At 36.3% G+C, this 13,265-nt stretch overlaps 1 long non-coding RNA gene across 9 annotated transcripts in view; it reads left to right on the top strand.

Moving 5' to 3' along the window:
• Positions 1–13,265, top strand: part of LOC310912756 — a 65,923-nt gene that overhangs the window by 5,025 nt on the left and 47,633 nt on the right. The gene's annotated exons all lie outside the window — the stretch shown is intronic.

The following is a 13,265-nucleotide window of genomic DNA, read 5'->3' as shown; positions in this document are numbered from 1 at the left end:
AGAAATTTTGTCTTAATATATGATATGAATTCTGTTTTTGCAATTTGAATTCATTGCTTAGAGATGCAGAATAAATATTAGCAATAATATGATGCAATTATTTATATTTTATTGTAATACTTTTTTTTTTATTATTTTTTATTTTTTATTTTTTTTTTTTATTTTTTTAATTCCTTACCATTCCTTTTGCTCTTCTTTGGTTTCTTTACAGTTGGTTCACATTTCATATTTATGTATTTCCTTTGAAGTGCAACTTAAGTAAATGCTTTGCCTGTTCAGATCCCTCTACAGAGCCTCTCCCAGCCTCCAGCAGACCAATATTCCCATCCATCTTAATGTCACCTGTAAACTGAATGAGGGGACACCTCATCCAGATCATCAATAAAGATATTAAACAGGACTAACCCTAGCCCTGAGCCCAGGGGAGCACCACTTGTGACTGGACACCAACTGGATTTAATTCCATTCACCGTAACTCTTTGGGCTCATGACATCTGCATGGGTGAGCTGAGGCCAGCAAAATGAGGTTCAACACAGCAAAGTGCTGGGTCCAGCCCTTGGGTCACAACAAGTCCATGCAGTGTCACAGGCTGGGGAAGAAGGTACTGAAAAGCTGTGGGATGGGAAAGCACCTGGGGGTGCTGATCCACAGCCAGCTGGACATGAGCCAGCTGTGCCCAGGTGGCCAAGGATGGCATTCCTGGCCCGTACCAGCAATAGAGTGGCCAGCAGGACCAGGGCAGGGATTGTCCCCCATGTACTCAGCACTCAGGACAAACCTCAAATCCTGTGTCTGGTTTTTGGCCTTTCACTACAGGAATGACATTGAGGTGCTGAAGAGAGTACAGAGAAATGCACCAGAGCTGGTGAAAGGTCTGGAGCACAAGTCTGATAAGGAGTTGCTGAGGGAGCTGGGGGTGTTTAACCTGGAGAAAACAAGGCTTGAAGGGATCTTACTGCTCTCTACAACTATCTGAAAGGAGGTTGTACAAGATGGGGTTGGTCTCTTCTCCCAAACAAGTGACAGGAGGAGAGAAAAGAGTCTCAAGTTCCATCAGGGAAGGTTTAGATTGGATATTAGGAAAAAATTCTTCACCAAAGGGTTGTGAAGCACCAGAACAGTTTGCCTAGGAAGTGATGGAGCCACTGTCCTTGGAGATATTTAAAAGACTTGTGGATATCGCATTTAGGGACATGGTTCTGAATTTTATAAATTATAACTGAATGATAAGACAGTTTTATGGTACTTTTATACAGTGTTCTTGTCTCCAGACATTTATTGTCTCAAGTCTTTGGAGAATATTCAGGCTGCAAAAACTTTGGCTAGTTACAATATTCACAAGATGGATTAATGTTTTCTCTGCTTCTCTGTTCCAGAGCTGTGCTATGTTCACATAGGCACAAATAAACTCAGTTACCAAGTACCTTCAGTGAAGCTCGAGCAGCAAGGGCTCCAGCTGCATCGAAACTCCATGTCCTCAAAGCTCCTTTGCTTTTAATACTCGATTTAAACATTTGTTCATCCTCCTTGTATTGTGTTTTAATGTCAGGTTTCAAGGCAACTAAAAAGATATCCAACACATCAGGACAGGACTCTACAGCTGACTGCAAATTTTTTTTATGATTTGGGATTTTTTTATTATAATCAATGGCAATGGTGAGAGGCATATAGAAATCTATACAAGCATTTATGTGATTGTGCATGCATGGTATGATTATTCTTTTTAGTAATGATTATATTACCATTTACACTAAATAATACCTATATAAAGCAAATTTTGATGAGCATCTTAAGTCTTCTTTTCTACCTTCTAAATGTTGATTGTTCTTTGGGATATCTATTTTCTGTTATTTAAACAAGTGAATGACTGAAGTTTCAGTTTGCTGTATGAGTGAAATGAATCCTGTTTTAGGCTGCTTACATCACAAAGTAAAAGAAGAAACTATTTGTTATAAGAATTGAAAATAAATCAAAATTAAATCAAAATCTATATGCCTTGCTTCAGACTACAAGTTACAGACAAACAGTCTGATGCTATCTTCTGTGGAAAGGATATATTAGAAATATATTTCATAGTCAGATTCTGGCACTGCTGGAGGACTAGGGAGAACATAGATCTCATTAAGTTACAGTGTTCCTGGAGAGATAAAAATAATTCTCTGAAATGTTATCTTTCCATTCCCAGAATGTGAATAGATTGTATTTCAGATTAATTCAAATGTATTTCAAATTAGCCTCTTAACTATCTCCATGTAATTATGGTCCTAATCATTGTTCACAGTCAATCATGCATTACAGTATAAGTTCATTAAAAATAATTAACTTTATTGCTTTAATTCATTGTAGTTACCAAATATGTTGATTCAAGACATAGCTGCTTAGGTACAACTCTTTTGATCCAAGGTAAAACTTTTCTAGAGAAGAATCTTTTTCCATATTCTTCTTACGGAGATCCTGTGATTTTTTTGTGACTTGTCTTCAGAACTGTCTTTCCAGGTTAACTTGACACATAAACTTGGCTTTATTAACTCAAGCAAAAGAAAACTTTATTATTTCTTGCTGTCAGCCATAAGGCTTAATGACAAAGATGGGGAAATATGAGGGTAATTTCCCTATACATTTACACTTAGTCCTTAAATGGCAACTTTTGTTTTCAAAACTAGTAAATGAACTTTAGTTATTTATTTCTCACAGTGCTACAATAAAGTAACTATTAGCAACCCTTTTTAATAATGAGATAAAATACTTTGTAGGAAGCTAAAAGAGTTTGATGAAGTCATATGGGAATAATTATCAAATTTGCCGTATATGCGAGTCTTTCCCACCTGTAACCAATTACCTGTTTTACCACCATCACTGGAGATATGCATTAGCAACCTGGTTAATTTCCATTAAGCAGTAAATTTTGAAAACATCTGAAAAACATGAGGGTTGCAGTATTCTAATGTTTCTGGCTCTAATTGACTGTTTCAGGCAGATGTGCCTGGGTTAATAATGCTTTCTTTTGAAATTTCACTTCTTTGCTTTACAGCAGCTGTAGAGAAACCAGATCCAGACTCTTCTTAGAGGTGGACAATAAAAGACAAGAAACAATGCTACAAATTACAAAAGAAATTTTGTCTGGATATAAAGAGAAAAAAAAAAGCCAACAATTTAAAAGTGTAACAAAAATCACTGCAAAAGGGACCTTGACTGCAGCTGCTCAGCTCTGACTGTGTTAGTTCAGTATGATCTGGAAAACAAAGAAGTACAGATGAACCTTCTTATGTAACTGCTGCTTAGCTTCCCACTTTCTGTAACATTTGGTGGCAGGAAACCAGAAGGTGACAGAGGCCCTGGGGACAATTAGTAATTGGTCTTAGCTAAGCAGAAAGTCGAGGAGGTTCGCCTGGGGCTATGTGATTAGCAAGGCCATTGACAGTTTATGTTTGCAATCTGAATTAGAAAGCAATAAATAATTAAGGCAGTAGTCCCTACTGGGTGGGTAGAGGGAAACAGCAGGACAGGATGTCCCAGCATGGCAAAGGCAGAGCCTGCAGGGGAAGAGTTATGGCCAAGCTACCAGCCAGGACCCCAATACTGAGTGGGCAGTGATTGCCTGTACCCCCTCATTTGTGACACAGGTCTGTGCTGCTGGCCTGGAGGAACTGGGACCTGGTTTGAGAGTGTGTGGTGAATGTGTGTGACAGAACAGATATCTTGGAACAGAAATCATTCATCAAATGCTACATCCCTCCTGTCAATAGTAACGTCAGAAATATATGTTTTTGTGTCCATCCCAGCAAATTGACAGGTAACACTATCTTTGGTGATCTTAAAAACTCAACAACTTGATCTAATGTTGCATTTGGTTCTGCTTTCAGCAAGGTTTCAGAATAGATAGCCCCCAGGACTTCAAACCTAAAGAATTCTATGACACCATGAGTATAACTTATGGCTAAAATTTTAAGAAAAAATCATAAGACTTTATTTATTAAATTATTTGGCTTTATTTGTCAAATGTCAAATTTTAAATGTCAAAATCCTCTGATATACAAGTAAATTATGACTGTGTATTGTCACATTCTGACTGTCATATCCTATGATGTATGTGGTTAAAAGTATAAAAAATTAATAGTTTCTGTAAGAGTTGAAATGTTCCTCACTGAGCAAGATAGTGAAATACTAAAATTAATATAATTTATATTCAGTCATTTTATTCTTCAAAAGAATATTTTTAATGCCTTTGGTTTCAGGCTACTAGATAAATAAGAATTAAAAAAAAAAGAAGCACCAGAAAATGGCCAAATTCCTCTCCCAGACTAATATGTCAATTAGCACAATTCAATGCAGGATTAGAGATCAGTGTTCAAAGAGTGCTTTTCAAGAGAATGGAGTACTGTTAATATTTTCCCACAATACCTTTGGCTTTTAGAAAGCCTAAAGATTTGCTGCCTTACATAAATAAGGTTGTTTACACAGTGACTTCTGTTAAGTTTCTTCCTCTGATCATCTCTCTGGGCTCTTTGATCTCTCTGATCATCCCCTCTGGGCTCTTTCACACTGGATGGAAGTGAGGGTACACACACTATGTACACACCCATGGAGGGTGGATCCAGCACGTCTTGTACATGTCAGAGAGCTGCACATACACTTCCAGCAGAATCAGATATGTTCTCTGTGTGTCAGACCTAGTGCTTAAAAACAAGTGACAGATGCTCTGTGAGTCCAGAGAAATCTGAGCCTGGGATGCAAAGCCACCACAGGCCTATCGCTGTTCATCTAAGATTTTCAGCAAGTTTGTAGCACCATCAGAGAAACTGCTTCCAATCTGTAGTGCTTGGCTTTCCCAACAAACAAAGCCCTCTTTTTGTTATGCTCAGACAAAATTATCAGATGGAACAAAATGAACCACCTGAAGAAAACTGGTTGCACATCCCTAATCTGCTTTTTTAAAATTATGGGAGTGAGTAAAGGTTCAGTGTTTATATTCCCAATGAAGACTCAAAGCTAACATTGTTCTTGGGACACACTGACCAAATGAGTACTGGTTCAGGCACCATCGTATGATCTGTACCAGAGCTTCCAGTAGCACATGAATTTTCTGATTTCTGACACAGAGCTTGGATGAAGGCCTGTGCATCCCTAACATAACCTTTGAAGTCCTTTATCAATGAATCCTTGAGATTATTTTTATACAAATTTCTACTTAGTTGGTAGATCATCTAGAATAACTTCTCCAGTGGAAGGATCTCTAAGGAAAGGATGAAACACAACATTTGTGTTGTTATGTTTCATGCTTTGTTTTTCCTTCAGCTAAACTTGCTATCATGCTCCTCACTTTGCTCCAGAACATAAGAAGTAATCCTCTTTGCTTTATTTATATGCAACTGTGAGCTAAAAGACTGTACATATCTGGTAAGGAAAAAGAACTAGAAAAGGAAAAAAAAATAGGTGATTTCAGATATTTTTGGCTTATTGCTGATAAAGCAAGACATATAAACTAGGAAATGGGGGTAATATGAATGATACAATTCTATTGTTAGGCCAACCTCTCTCTGTGTGAGATCAGGAAACTCCAGAAGGAGCTGTCCAGAAACCTGCCTGAATAACAATAAAAAAGAATGTGAAAGATCACCTCTTCGGTGCAAGGTTTAAGCTCACAATAACCCTATGTTCTTTTAGTATCATGGTTTCCTAGGTCCCAAGTAGCTATTAATGACCTGTGACATTTTTTAGTAACTGTTTGCCACATTTCACCTCCTGCAGTAACATTATGTTGCAAAAAAGAAAAAAAGTCTCATGTTAATGTAATAATATTTCTAAATAGCCTATGAACCACAAGATAAACATAATACCTTTAATGGAGCCATGACGAGGGAAGGGATTAAAAGGAAATTCCAAATCCAATGCTTGCTTCATCTTGAAGAGAAAGAGCTTAAGGACATGCTGACTGTCATAATTTCAAATTGTAACATTTCAGAGTGTTTCAGACACTCTGAAGTGACTTACTTTCAGATGTTGATCTTAACTTTGACATTTCTATCACTTAATATTGCTTTTTATATGTTTTGTTCACATTCCCATGGGCTTCTTATGGTACCCAGTTATTTACTAAAGATGCTTCCCGTACTACCCTCCCCTATAGTTTAATTTACAATAAGATTGTGTTTTAGGGATTCTTTTAAAGCAACTTTTCTAAAATCCCAGAAGATAAATCCACTTCCACCACCATTCAACTAAGAGAGTATGAATGACTAGGGCAAGTGACTGGTTAGGAAACGAGACTCACCTTAGACCCTGTGCCCATTAATATTTAGCAAAGCAAAATGTCACGTAGCTGCTGAAAATTTTCAAGTAAACAGCCTGAGTCAATATTAAGTCTATTTTAAAAGTCTCTATTGTTGGGTTAGCTGCTTTATAGCAAAGTCACCAATTTCTGGTCCCAATTATGCACAAGTACTGACAACAGTGCTGCCTGTGAGATTAAAGGGTCTTGTTATTAGAAGATCTATTCACTGTGAATGATTTAATTTTCTGCCCCTGAAATCATCTTAAATTAAGTCATTCATAAGAAAGTGACTGCAGACAGAGGGTTATTATTTGCACAAGCCTCTATGAATGAAAATTCAATAGCCAGACTCTCATTTGTCTGCCTAAAGAGGTTGTTATATTTTAGGTTCATTTCATTTTGAAAAGTTTGATGGTAACAGAGAAGGACAGACTTCACTGGAGCTTGTCTTCTGTAGGGAGGTCCAATGTCCATCTCCTTCATCTAGCCCAGCAGAGAAAAATGTTAAATCCTACTGAACAATGGCAATATTGAGCTTCCATGCAGAGAGACTTTAAATAGGGCCTTCACAAAATTTTAATGGAAGTGCCTTATGCCTGACCGGTGTTCAACTGCTTTTCAAGAGCTTCACCAACACATATCTGATTTTGGTTCCTACATGTTCTTTTTCTATTGGGTCAAGAAAACCTTTAGGATGGGTGCAGATGGTTCTGCAGAGGCAAGTACTGAACTCAGTTTTTCAGAAATGGACATCCCTGGAAACAGAAAGGGTGCTTTCAAAGAGACTTTTCTAGGTTGGACGTGAAGTAGTGGCAGAAAACTTTTATCTGCTGGTGAAAACCATCTGAAAAAGGGATAGTTTTGGGAAAATAAAGTTGAGACTGGTGCTGTGCAGGCAGTTCTACAATCACATCACTGTATGAGGAAGCCTGAATTTTATTCATTTTGTTGTATAAAGCAACCATACAAAGTTTTGAGTTACTTGAAACTAATAGCTGAAGGCTAATTCTTCCCAGGTTCACTGTGTGTGCTTGGTCTATTTGTGATGAAATATTATTTTTCTGCTAAAGGAGAAGGAAAAAAGATAACAAATGCCACAGAACAGTTTCAAATGTCATTTATTAGAGAACATTAAGAAATGAGGAAATTATAACCCACATTTCATATCTTGTACAAAAAATATAGTTTGGAAAGCCTGGATGAAAATAATACTTATGACGTACATTATGTAGCAGAATGTATTTAGGCAGAGGAGACACATGTAGAACAGCAATAACCTTTGGCTGTTTTTAGCACACTCAATCAGTTAAACATTGTAGAACTTATTAATAATAACACTTCAATATTTAGGCATCTTCCAGCAACAGACTTCTTGTTCTAAGTTTCTAGAATTCTACAAAAGGTAGGTTTCTGCCTGACTCAGAACAGTAGGAAATTAATATTAACACTGTATAGTTTGCTGCTGAAAACAGAGGAAGGGGTCAATGTCATTGAAAATTTGTCATCCGTTTGAGTTTGTGTTAAAACCTATGGCACTGATTTTTTTTTTTTTTTTTTTTTTTTTTTTACAAATAATTCGAGTAATTCAAAATATTCTGCCCCAGAAACACTGCTCTTCCTACATAAAGCCGTTAGCAAATTTATGTTGTCTGGTATTAGGATGTTGATGCACCTTTATCATGGTAAAGAATGTGTGGCTATGTTTTTTCCATATTTGAGATAGTCAATTTACATCTACTTAATGGCAATGCTACATTTCCTATTACTTCTTTTAAGAGGCTTTTTGAATCTCTCTTTTGAATGTCGTTCTATTAATCTATTTCTAGTAAACATTACTGAGACATCATCAGTTTGTTGGGTTTTTTAATTGAACAGAAGCTTGAAAACAAGTCATATATTGTTTAAAACAAAAAACAAGAACATTCATTCTTAGCGTGGCGTCAGTTTAGGAAGTTTCATCAGATTTCCTTCATTCATCTGCTCTGGCAGTCCCAAGCAGATCCTGAGTGGGTTTGTACGTGCTGCTCATCACACAGCGTGATGCAGTCACAGTATCTGGGTCTCCTGGACATGTGACTGCAGCAAGCCCTGCACGGGTCAGCTGCTATTTCATTTCTGTTCCACTAATAATCATAAAGAATGCCATAGGCGCTTTTAACAGGCAGCAGCAAAGCAGGGGCTTTTGAAGTATCCCTCTCAAATCTGAATGAAAATGTCTGATAAATGAATTTAGCTATCTCAAATCTTGGCTTGGGTTTCCTGCGTTTTCCTAGTGGCATTCCTCCATGCTTCCAATAACATGGCACTTTCTATAGAGTGTGTTTGTGTGTGCAGGCAGACAGCTCTTGATGACACTTCTCTTTTGTCCCTTGAACACAAAGAGGGATGTGTTACTCTACTGAACACAAAGGACTAATTCTACTAAATCAGCTTGTGTGCTCATTAGTGGACATAGCAGTTTGCAAAACTTAATCAACAAAGATTTGTAATCACCTTTATTAAATAGTAGCAATTCTTGATTTTCTTTATTATAATCCATTTTAGATCTGTCTAACTGCTACAAATGTGGTTTATAGAATAGATGGTTTTCTTTGTGATTAATATGAAGGACACAGTGATAGCTCTTTTGAGTAACTTTTCAAAATAATTTCCTTGCATTTGAGTGAATAAAGTTTTTTATCACAATTCATTGGCATTCCTTTTGCAAGCATAATACATGGGTTTAGGGATATGAAAATACACACAATTTTGATACATTATCTTCATGTAAAATATTAATGCTAATATTAACAACTGACTTACTAAGTGTGAAGAGAAAGCAGACATGACAATAAAATAATTACAAAATCTCTAGTCCAACTCGCTAATTGGTAAGCTATTTAGGATTCATGACATACTGATTCCACTAAATGCTTGATGTACAAACTAAATTTTATAGAAGGGCACTTCTATCAAAAGTGAGATAAAACTACTAAATACATTGCTATGCATAACACAAGTGATCCCAGCTCTGTAAAAAACAAAGTACTTGTGATATTTGGAATATTTGAAAAAAATCCAGATTGTAAGTGTTTAAAAACTGCACCTGAGACATGGTGCATTAGATAAGCGAGGCAGAGTATCACTTGGGATGGAGAAAAGTTGAAAACAGCTGTACGTACAGTACATTTTTAAATTAAAGATTTTTTAAGTTTATGAATTTCAAAGTCATCAAGGAGAGTTATCTAACTGCACTGTACATATACCATTTAGGAAAAAAAACTGGTTGCTTGAACCAGAACTGGAGCTTTTAAATAAGTTTTAGAATAGAAGCCCAGACACACTGCAGAATACAAGATCCTCACCAAGTTGTTTGACAGATTTCCCTGTCTATAGCATGGTGTTGCACTCATGCTGTCCTGTGAGTGTCTGGCTTTGCAAAATTATGCCTATACTTATGCACATATTTAATATTTCTTGTTTTTCACTACTAATGTGAGTGTTGTGTGAGTTTAGAGTAAATACTTTTGAAACTGCAATGACTGATGAGAAAATTTTTGACTGACTTTTGAATATGTGATGTTTTTAATATATTCTGTTATCTGTCAGCCTTTCTTATAATTTAATACTCCATGTAAAGTCATATTTCCTAAACTACTTTCCATTAAGATGGATGTCCTTACTTACCTGATCATGCAGTTCCAAATAAAAATAAATCACTTTCATTAAAACATGGCCCCCAATGTAGGCAGTAGGTTTAGTAATTGTACCTAAGGGTTCAGTGGTACAATTTATGCCTCAAAGCAGAAGCAAAGATGTGCAGAATCACTGAAGCTTACACCTAGACACTGTCAGTTCCCAAATGTACATGAAAAGTAAAATCTATATCCAAATCATTTTGATAAAAATAATTTTATCAGAATTCCTTCACCTCCTGCATTGTTTACATTAACTGTGATAAAAGCCCTTCATTTACAGAATAGGGTTTAGGGCATACTGATATTACTGCAACAAAATAACTTGGCATAATCCCAGCTCCAGTTTCTTCCTGCTGATTATTTCCTATACTGCTCTGAACATAGCAGGCTATATTTTTCTATTCTGGAAATGTTACTGCAACTTCCTGATTTTCTTCAGAAAATCCTTTGTGGTTAAATTTGTATAAGAGTTGAAGACCACCTCTGTGGCCTTTCCTTGATAGGAAACATTATTTCACCATAGAAATATATATTTACCATAAGAATTTTCAGTGTTCATAATATTTGTATTGATTTATTCATTACTTGTTATTCAGTAATTATTTTATTTCCTTTTAGAATATTGTATGTTCACATATGCTCAGCATTTGATTTAGTGTCCTTTTCACAATGAAACAAATCAACTAAGCATGAATTAAAAGTGAAATAAAATAAGACTTCTGCTGAAAGTATTTTCAAACCTCAGTTACAATGTCTGAACACTTACTGTTCGAATTTGAGTAACTGGATCAACTGACAGAAATTACAAAAGTAGGAGTGAGCAGCCAAAGAGTATTTTTTAAGCCTAAATTAATTTAAATTTCTCCTGTTTAGGTGTAAACAGCCTAAGGATTCCTAAAGCATTTGTGGGGTTTGGATCAGTGGTTTTATTTAGTGATTCTGGATTTTGGGGTAAATCTGTTTCTCTCCTCTTTCTGGACTAGAAACTCTGATCATATTCATGGTACAAAGCCAGCACCAAGTTTTGCTGCTTTGGGAAGGGCAGCATGAAGATCCTGGGAGTACTTTAAACTCAAATTTATTTAGTGAATCTAAAGAATAAAGTATATGGGGAAGAAAGAAAAAAACTGAGAATTTTCCTGAACCTCCCCTCCTACACAAGTCCTACCAGATACTTGTGGTTAGTATGAAATTGTGGAGTGTGCAGTGCCACTTCTCTTTTTTATTTTTAGCTATTGGAAATTATATGCATTTAAATAAAATGCATTTCCAGGCTTGCTAATACATCTGCTACAAACAAATTTTATTCAATAAGTATACATCTTCACACTGTTAGGCAAAGGATCAAATAGAAGGGATCCAGTAAGATGGGAAGATGTGGGAATGTAAGTTTATCCTGTGGTTTTATGTTTCACTGTATTAAAAAAAAAAGGTGAGCAAGTCATTGAAGTTTTTGCATGTAGTCCTAATATTTTAATGTGTAATTCCCACTAATTACAATGTGCTTTATAAAGTAGCAAATTAAACATACATTGCTTCCTGTGAGAATTATTTTACACATATAATATGGAGTCCTTATAATGTGAATGAGAACATGTAGTCTGTGTTCCTATTTATTCAACAGAGAAAGGAAGCACCTTATTTAACTATCATGAGAATGCCCAATATGTCATATTAAGTACTTAAAATTTCACAATAACGTACATTTACACTTCTCATTCATAGATAATTATACAGTCACACACCAGAAGAAATTACATTTTTAGAAAGGGAAAAATTTTAATGGAATATTTCAAAATGTACACTTCTTAAGACCAGGACTCCCTCAGAATTTTGGAAGAATTCACGGAGAGTTGAAAGGGGATCATGTCAGATTTTAACTTTTTTGGTAGAAAAGAATATGAAGAATCAAGTGTAAGGAAGAGTATGATTTTTTAATATAATATTGTGATTGTTTTGATGTATTATATGAGTTACTATCCTTTCTTCTGTATGCTTTATTGAAAAATTTTGCCCAAATCATGAGTGCTCCATCATGAATGGAAAATTAATGAAAATTCAATTACCTAGAGTTCCAAGTCTTGTTGATCTATCTTTGGAAGTGTTCAATACCAGGCTGGATGGGGCTTAGAGAAATTTACTCTAGTGGAAAATGTCCCTGCCATGGTGTGTGTGGGGGGATGGAACTAGGTTATCTCTCAGGTCCCTTCCAACCCAAACCATCCTGTGACTCTATTGCTCAAGGAGGAGGAACCTGCATAGAGGTGCACATGCACAAATCCCCCTGGATGCTGGACAATTCTGCTGTCACTGCTGCTGCCCCTGTGTCTGTTTGTAAGGAGCCACACTGAGAGCACCTGGGAGAAATGGGGAAACTTTTTCCTCACAGGGGAAAGCTGCTCCTGCCTGGGTGGGACTGCAGGCAGCAGAAGACACAGCCTCTCATGAGCACTTTCTGCTGCTCTGCATTTTTGCTCATATTTCAAACTTAGGTAGAATGCTTTTGCTTTGACTGAATGGTACTGAAAAATGGTCAAAAGATATTTAAATTACAGTATTTAATAAAATATTTTAATAATCACAGGCATTCTGCAGAATAGCTTTTGTCCAGATAATGTTTTGTTCAAAGGAAATAATTCATCTGAACCAAATTTTTAACTTGGAGCTCTGTTTTTGATCAGTAGCACACCATCTCAGTGTGAGCTTTTATCACAATGAAGGCACAATGAAGTCATAAAACCCTGAATAAAAGTTCTTGAGTATCATTCATGATGGCAGTAGGTAGTATGAGCCAAGTTGCAGAATATGATGCTGAGGACTTCTGTCCACATTGGGCAACAACTTCAGTGGTGGAACTGGTGACAATTTTTTTTTGTTTTCTTTTTGATTTCTTTTTCGTTGCTATTTTATTGTTGATATTGGGATTTTTATGTCATTCATTTTCTTCATCACTCTAAAAAAGACATCATTCTGATGGCATACTTTTTTTAATATAGTTCTAGTGCCCTATTAATAGTATGTTTTGTGTACCTTCTGGTTTTTATATGTCAGTCATGAGTTCCTGAAAAAGTAAAAGAAGAAATCAGAATGCCATGTGAAGCATCTAACAAGGTGCTCAGGAACATGGATTCTGCATTTGCTGCTGAAACAGGGGCTGTTCAGACCAGTCACAATAGGCCTGTTGTGCTGTGAAATTCTCTCACACTGTATTTGTATTTTGAATCAATAGCTCCCCTGTAGCCAAGGTTACTGTGACACAGCACCAAAGCCCATGGAGAGGCAAAAACTCATGACTGAAGTTAGTTAGAAACTGGAT

Source organism: Zosterops lateralis (assembly GCF_965231275.1).
Source record: "Zosterops lateralis genome assembly, chromosome: 1".
Lineage (NCBI taxonomy): Eukaryota > Metazoa > Chordata > Aves > Passeriformes > Zosteropidae > Zosterops > Zosterops lateralis.
This window is presented reverse-complemented; position numbering and strand designations above follow the sequence as displayed.